This window comes from Photinus pyralis, unplaced genomic scaffold, assembly GCF_008802855.1.
Source record: "Photinus pyralis isolate 1611_PpyrPB1 unplaced genomic scaffold, Ppyr1.3 Ppyr1.4_LG10, whole genome shotgun sequence".
Classification (NCBI taxonomy): domain Eukaryota; kingdom Metazoa; phylum Arthropoda; class Insecta; order Coleoptera; family Lampyridae; genus Photinus; species Photinus pyralis.
The window spans coordinates 9,572,957-9,580,491 of NW_022170250.1; positions in this window are offsets into that span (position 1 = coordinate 9,572,957).

Below are 7,535 nucleotides of genomic sequence, written 5' to 3' on the forward strand. Positions count from 1 at the left end.
AATGAGGAGTGCCCTTTGTTCATTTTTTTGAAGGTTTTGTTATTGTTTTCGAGAATCTATAAACAAAACAAAATCCTATCGCGTGCCTTACAGTTTCTCATTCAATAATGGAAGGAAGTTATAATCGGGAAAGCAAAGTTCGTAGCGGCCTTCGCATTGACTTGCATTGAAAAACGAGTCGTGCATAATAAAACTATTCGCTGTAAATCAGGTTGCGGTCGGAGTTTCCCGTTATAAATTGGAAAAAAAATTAGTCGATAAGCGAATGGATTTTGGCCTGCAGCGATGCGAAGCGAGGAAATTGCCGAGCTTTTTGTATTGTGTTACAATCGAATCGCGAAAACCGCGAACGATATCGGAACGTAGAAACGCTCTTGTGCGGTCTCCAAAAATTGCGCTTAGCTTCCTGGCAAATAAACTTTTCGCTTTCGCGTGCCTTCAAAATTCCCTTCGGAAAGAATCCGAAGGATGGCAAAGAGGTATCACTGTTACCTTATGGAGCCTTTTTGAAAACACTCTGAACAAGGCTTTCCTGAAGACGCTTTAGAGATGTTCCGAAGTGCGCATTTGAAGGACTCCTCAACCCTTTATAAAATGCCAGAAACCTCCAAACGTTCACGTTCTTCCATGAATAAGGCTACATGTTGTTCTGTTTACGCTACGTAATATTTTAGGGCCCATTAAAGGCTTCAAAAAAAATGTCTGAAGGCAAGACCCTGAAGATTTTCTACAGAGGATTTGAAGATTTCTTCAAAATGCTCCTAAGAGCGTCACAGAAGTATTCCAACATCTTAATAACGTTCTGCCAACAAAAGCCCTTTTCAAGACTTGCTGAAGACATTTTTGGGAAGACATTCAGACTAGGTTTAAGGTTACTCTCCCTGAGAACACTTTTGAAAACTATTTTAAAGAGTTCTCTATTTTTGAAGATCATTAAAAAACTGTAGACACTTCTATTAAGGCTGTATTTGTCTTGTTCACACTCAGAAGACCTTTCAAGGCCTATTGAAGACTTTCGGAAAACCCTTGAACACACATGTTGAGAGTTACTCCCCAAAAACTCACCTTGAAGATAGTTTTAACATTATTTTAGATCATATTGTTCTTCCTTTAAAGAAAGAAGTCGTCTAAGAACCCTGAACATCTTTTAAAGAGTCTTCAAAGATTTTTTCGAAAGACTATCAAGGTTTCGTTTCTCTGTTGGGACCTCTGTGTGCATTTTAAGGAAAAACCTATCAAACGCTATGGAGGGTGGAAGAGAATTTGAGCCAGGATTTTATAATACGGTTAAAAGTGTTTCCTGTTACCTTGCATAAAGGTTTATCGACCTTTTAAAGAATTAAAGAATTGCAAAGATCTTGAGAAGGGTTCCGTAAACATTTTGGGAACTACATCGCAGTGGTCATGTAGACCTTATGTCTCCTTCTCGGACAAATCTGGTAACTGGAGATTTTTCAAAGGTTCTGATTATCGTATGAAGTGCCCATGACGATTTTCTGCTTCCTTTTCGGAAAGGATTTGGTTATTCTTCGAAGACTATGGAGTACCCAAAAAGCTGTCTTCTTTCTTCTCAACAAGGCTACTAGATTTTTTGAAAACTCTAAATATTCTTGTCTCTTGGCTGACGAATAGTCCTCGAAGATCCTGAATTATCTTTGGAGAGTCCACTTTCTGACTCCTTCTCGAAAAAGCCTTGGTCACTGGAGCCTCTTTGAATCTTATGGAAAGTCTACGTAGACTTTCCATCTGCTTCTCAGAAAATTCGTCCCTGGAGGTACTTCGACAAGTCTGAATATCTTATAGAATGATTATAATGACTTTCACCGCCCTTCTGGGATAACCATTGGTTACCGAATATTCTTCAGACCTCAGCCAATGAAGACTTTCTATTTAACAACTGCGATTAGCCTTTAAGCTTATACTTAAAGTGCTTACCTTTTTGTATTTCCAAATTTTTTTTTGACATTTCATAAAAGATTGAACCAGTGCCAACCGAGCCAAAGGCGAGATCGGCACAAGTCGTGCTTGAGACTGAGCCGAATTTATGCCGTTATGCCGTTAATAATACACTAACTGAACCAAATTTATGCCGAACTCGCATTCGGCTCGCTCGGCATTCGAAACGACGGTCACAGTTTCTTTGCTCGAATTTTTTGGTCATTTTATAAGGAACTATACCAATGCCGAGAGAGCCGAACGAGAGTTCGGCAATAGTCGTGCTTTCTATATTTGAACCAGACATTTCCTAAGATTGTTGGACGATATTTTTACGAGACTAACGAAGTCTGGGCTAAATTTATGCCGAACTCGCTTTCGGCATTCGTAGACGGAGCCTTACATGGGCAGGGTTTCATTGCTCGAATTTTTTGGCTATTTGATAAAAGAATATACCAAAGCCGAGGGAGCCGAAGGCGAGTTCGGCGTAAGTCGTGCTTTCTATATTTGAACCAAACACTATCTAAGAGCATAGGACGGTATCCAATATCCCAATGGATAAGTCGTGTTTTCTATATTTTCACCAGACATTTCCTAAGCCCCGAGATGACGTTAAATTTCAAAATAGAATTATCGAATATAAGGAATCATGTATAAAAGTCCAACTAATTTAAGATAGTGCTTGAAATACGTTATTGTAGACTAAGATCTTTAAATTTTGGGCCTGGGGACCCAAATTTTGCATTTGAGCAAACTTACATTTGTAAACACAGGCATTAAGTAATTGGACTTATGGAATACGTTGCTTGGAACACGTTGTTCGAGGCCAAGGACCTGTGTATTTGGGTCTGGGGGAACTAAAATTATAAATTTGGGCCCAAAGTCCCGAACCATCGAGTTAAAATCGGAAAAAGAGGCGTCCCTTTTTGAGAATCATGTATAAACCCCTAACTAGCGCGAGGTCCTTCTTGAATCACTTTAGTTTACGCTATGGTCTCTAAATTTTGGGTCTTGGGGGAAGCAAAATGTTTAAGTTTGGTTCTAAGGCCGTAAACCATCGATTTAAATTCGAAAATAAAGTGGTCGGAAGTAGGGAATAATTCAGGAAATCCAAAATAATGCGAAATAGTGCCAGAAACGCGTTTGCCTAGACTAAGATCATTAAAACTTAGGGTCTGAGGTACCAAACCTTTTCAATTAGGGTCCACGTCCCAAAACGGTCGACTTAAATTCGAAAATAAAGGCGTCGAAACCAAATTAATGCAAGATAGTACCTGAAACACGTTGATCTAGGTTAAGACCCTCAAAATTTGAGTCTGGGGGAGCAAAAATTTTGCATTTGGGAATAGATCCTTGCACGTCCAAGTTAATTTCGAAAATAAAGGCGTGAAATCAACCAGGTAGAAAAAGCTAATCAATTGAAGGTAATGCTTTCAAGGTTGAAGTCCTTAAAATTTGGGCTTGGCTGACCCAAATTTCGAATTTGAGCTTAATTCTCTATACAACAGGCTTACATTCGTAAATGAAGGCGTTAAATTAGTGGCCTATACATGGAATACGGTGCCTGGAGCACGTTGTTAGAGACTAATATCCTTCAATTTGGGTTTAGGAGACCCAAAATTTTTATTTTGGGCCCAAAATCTTGAGCCATCGACTTATCTAGAAAATGAAGGTGTCGAATATGTAAGAAAGAAAGCTTAACTAATGCAAGAGGATGCTTGAATCCCAAGATTCCTCAAATTTGGAACAAAAATTTTGAATTTGGGCCCAGAGCTCTGAATAATCGACAAAATTGAAAATATATGTATCGAATATAGGAAGTCCCTTCAAATTTAGGACTGGGAGAACAACATTTTTTTGAATCTAGGTTTAAAGCTCTAAACGGTCGACTTATATTTGGAGGACCCAAAATTTGGGTTTCAAAACCTTATACAACAGGCTTACATTGTTAAATACAAGCATTTAATAGGGGTAATTCTGGTTAACTCATGAAGGATGGTGTCTGGAGGCTAAAATATTTTCGTTTTTTTATGGGGCGCAAATTTGAGCTATTAGGTCTAAAATTTTTGAATTTGGGACCAGCCTAAAACAGTAAAACCGCCGAGTATTGAGTAAAGAAACTACGCTCATGCAAGATGGTGCCTGAGATACGTTGATCTAGGCTATGATCTTTAAAATTGGCACTTGTGGTGCTAAATTTTGAACCCCAAATCTGACACTGGAGCATATTGAGTTATCCATCAAATTCGACATCTTCTTTCACGCTTGAATCTCAATAATTTCAGATTGAAACCTGAAGCGACTCCAAGCTGGAAGTTCCAGGACTTACCTTCTTGATAGATCCGTACGATAAATCAATGTTGACTCCGGGCTTGCCCTGAAATCAGCAATAGTTTACGTTCGCAGCCGACGGACCCAAAATACGAAACTTACCAAGCTCGGTTCTGCCTTGCGGTAGAGGTACAAGAGGATGCGAGGTATGGAATACCCCCCAGTACACAAAAAAACCCCGGTGCTACGATCCCCATGGCACAATTAGTCTCAACGCGAACCTGGTGTTTCTCTTATGGTTCCTTTTCAACAATTATGTTTTATATTTTATGTGGACTTTATGATTTGGGGAAGAATGTAGAACCGGGGGGCCTGGGGGATATGGAATACCCTCCAGTACACAAAAAACCCCGGTGCTACGATCCCCCATGGCACAATTAGTCTCAACGCGAACCTGGTGTTTCTCTTATGGTTCCTTTTCAACAATTATGTTTTATATTTTATGTGGACTTTATGATTTGGGGAAGAATGTAGAACCGGGGGGCCTGGGGGATATGGAATACCCTCCAGTACACAAAAAAACCCCGGTGCTACGATCCCCCATGGCACAATTAGTCTCAACGCGAACCTGGTGTTTCTCTTATGGTTCCTTTTCAACAATTATGTTTTATATTTTATGTGGACTTTATGATTTGGGGAAGAATGTAGAACCGGGGGGCCTGGGGGATATGGAATACCCTCCAGTACACAAAAAAACCCCGGTGCTACGATCCCCCATGGCACAATTAGTCTCAACGCGAACCTGGTGTTTCTCTTATGGTTCCTTTTCAACAATTATGTCTTATATTTTATGTGGACTTTATGATTTGGAGAAGAACGTAGAACCGGGGGGTTTGGGGGATATGAAATACCCCCCAATAGACAAACAAACCCCGGGGCTACGATCCCCCATGGTACAATTAGTCTCAACGCGAACCTGGTGTTTCTCTTACGGTTCCTTTTCAACAATTATGTTTTATATGGTATGTGGACTTTATGATTTGGAGAAGAACGTAGAACCGGGGGGTTTGGGGGATATGAAATACCCCCCAATAGACAAACAAACCCCGGTGCTACGATCCCCCATGGTACAATTAGTCTCAACGCGAACCTGGTGTTTCTCTTACGGTTCCTTTTCAACAATTATGTTTTATATGGTATGTGGACTTTATGATTTGGAGAAGAACGTAGAACGGGGGGGTTTGGGGGATATGAAATCCCCCCCAATAGACAAACAAACCCCGGTGCTACGATCCCCCATGGTACAATTAGTCTCAACGCGAACCTGGTGTTTCTCTTACGGTTCCTTTTCAACAATTATGTTTTATATGGTATGTGGACTTTATGATTTGGGGAGGAATGTAGAACCGGGGGGTCTGGGGGGTATGGAATACCCCCCAGTCCACAAAAAACCCCGGTGCTACGATCCCCCATGGCACAATTAGTCTCAACGCGAACCTGGTGTTTCTCTTATGGTTCCTTTTCAACAATTATGTCTTATATTTTGTGTGGACTTTATGATTTGGGGAAAAATGTAGAACCGGGGGGTTTGGGGGGTATGGAAGACCCCCCAGTACACAAAAAAACCCGGTGCTACGATCCCCCATGGCACAATTAGTCTCAACGCGAACCTGGTGTTTCTCTTATGGTTCCTTTTCAACAATTTTATTGGACGATGTTTTGAACTAGAGACATCTGGACTAAATTTATGCAGTCTTACTTGACCAGATTGTTTCCGATTGAATTTTTTGACGTTCCACGAAAGGCATTAAAAGTGAGTCGAGTTTATGCCGAGCGAGCCGAATTTATGCCAAGCGAGCCGATGTAAACACAGGGTCAGAGTATCCACGAAGGCCTTCTGCTTCTATCTTAGAGAAACGTAGGTTACTGATCATTCGAATATTTTATGGATTACCCCTGAAAACGTTCTTCTCTCAAAAGAGACCATAAATAGTTCATGGGGTTCCCATAAAGTTGCCAAAGAACCATTCAATGCTAACGGTTCTTCGAATACTTTCTGCTATCTCGGAAAGACTGTGCTTGGTGAAGGTTTTTTGAAGACCCTGAATATCCTATGGAGTACTGAGAAAAGCTTTTACTACTGGAAATTCTTCAAAGGTTCAAAACATCCTATGAATTTCCCGTGACGTTTCCGCCGCCTTCTCAGAAATACGTCGCTTACTAAATATCTTTAGAAGGAGTTGATTAAACAATAGAGTGTCCATGGGGTCGTTCTCTTTTTTTTTAGAAAAGATATGCTCATGAAGACATTCTGTCTCTCCAGAAAAAGAAACTTACTGTTGGTGACTGGAGATTATTTGGGAACTTCGAATATCGTATGGAGTGACAATGAAGACTTCCTGTCTTCTTCGCAGGAAATCTTTGGACACTAAATATCTTTGGAATATCCATGAATGCTGTCTCTTTCCTCGAGAGAACTTTGGTTATTGGGGATCTTTGAGGAATCTGAACGGAGGACCCATTCTTGGGTTACTGGTGATTTTTCGAAGAGTTTAGAGCCTAGTGATCCATCTCTTCCTTAAAGATTACCGATGCTTTGAAGAAAATTTCAAACATACTGAAAACTCGTTTTCCATAAAGGTATTCAATGGAAAGCCCTGTCCTCAGAAATCTCCCGAAACCTTCAAATCGGCTAGAAATGATTCCTTTTTGAAATCGCATCGTCTTTCCCACATTGTTAAAAAGCGCATATTGGGGTTTCAATTCGATTAGCCATATCGGCACGTATACACTTACCCGCGATAACACCAAAAGAACGCCAAGCGGAACTTGATACGCAAAAGACCGATAAGCCGGGATCTCTCCCGTCCAGACCCTTCCACCCGATTATTTTCGGCGACCAAAATCGATCAATGCAAAATAGTCAAGGTCAAGGCCGGGAATGGCCTCCGTCTTAATTTTTGAACACGATGACCCACTCTCTTCGCGTCCCAAAGGCGCGTGCCCAAAAACGGGGACTTTTTTTTTTGGGGAACCTTGACAACCATTGCGACTTTTCTCTAATTAATAAATGCGTTATCACCGCTTTTTTTGATATTGTAAAACAATCGGGCTTTTTTTTATTGTGCGGTCCGTTATCGTCACCAATTAATCCGGGAGTCAATAAAAGGCGCTCGCCGCTCGATTTCTTCGTAGATCGTTACTGAATTTTGGGTAAACATGAGGGTTTACTCAATTTCGGTAGTTTTCTGTGCGCTCTATGTGCTAACGCAATACAGTAAGTAGATTTTGCCATCGCCGCCCTATGACTCTGTTGAGTGGGATTTTCA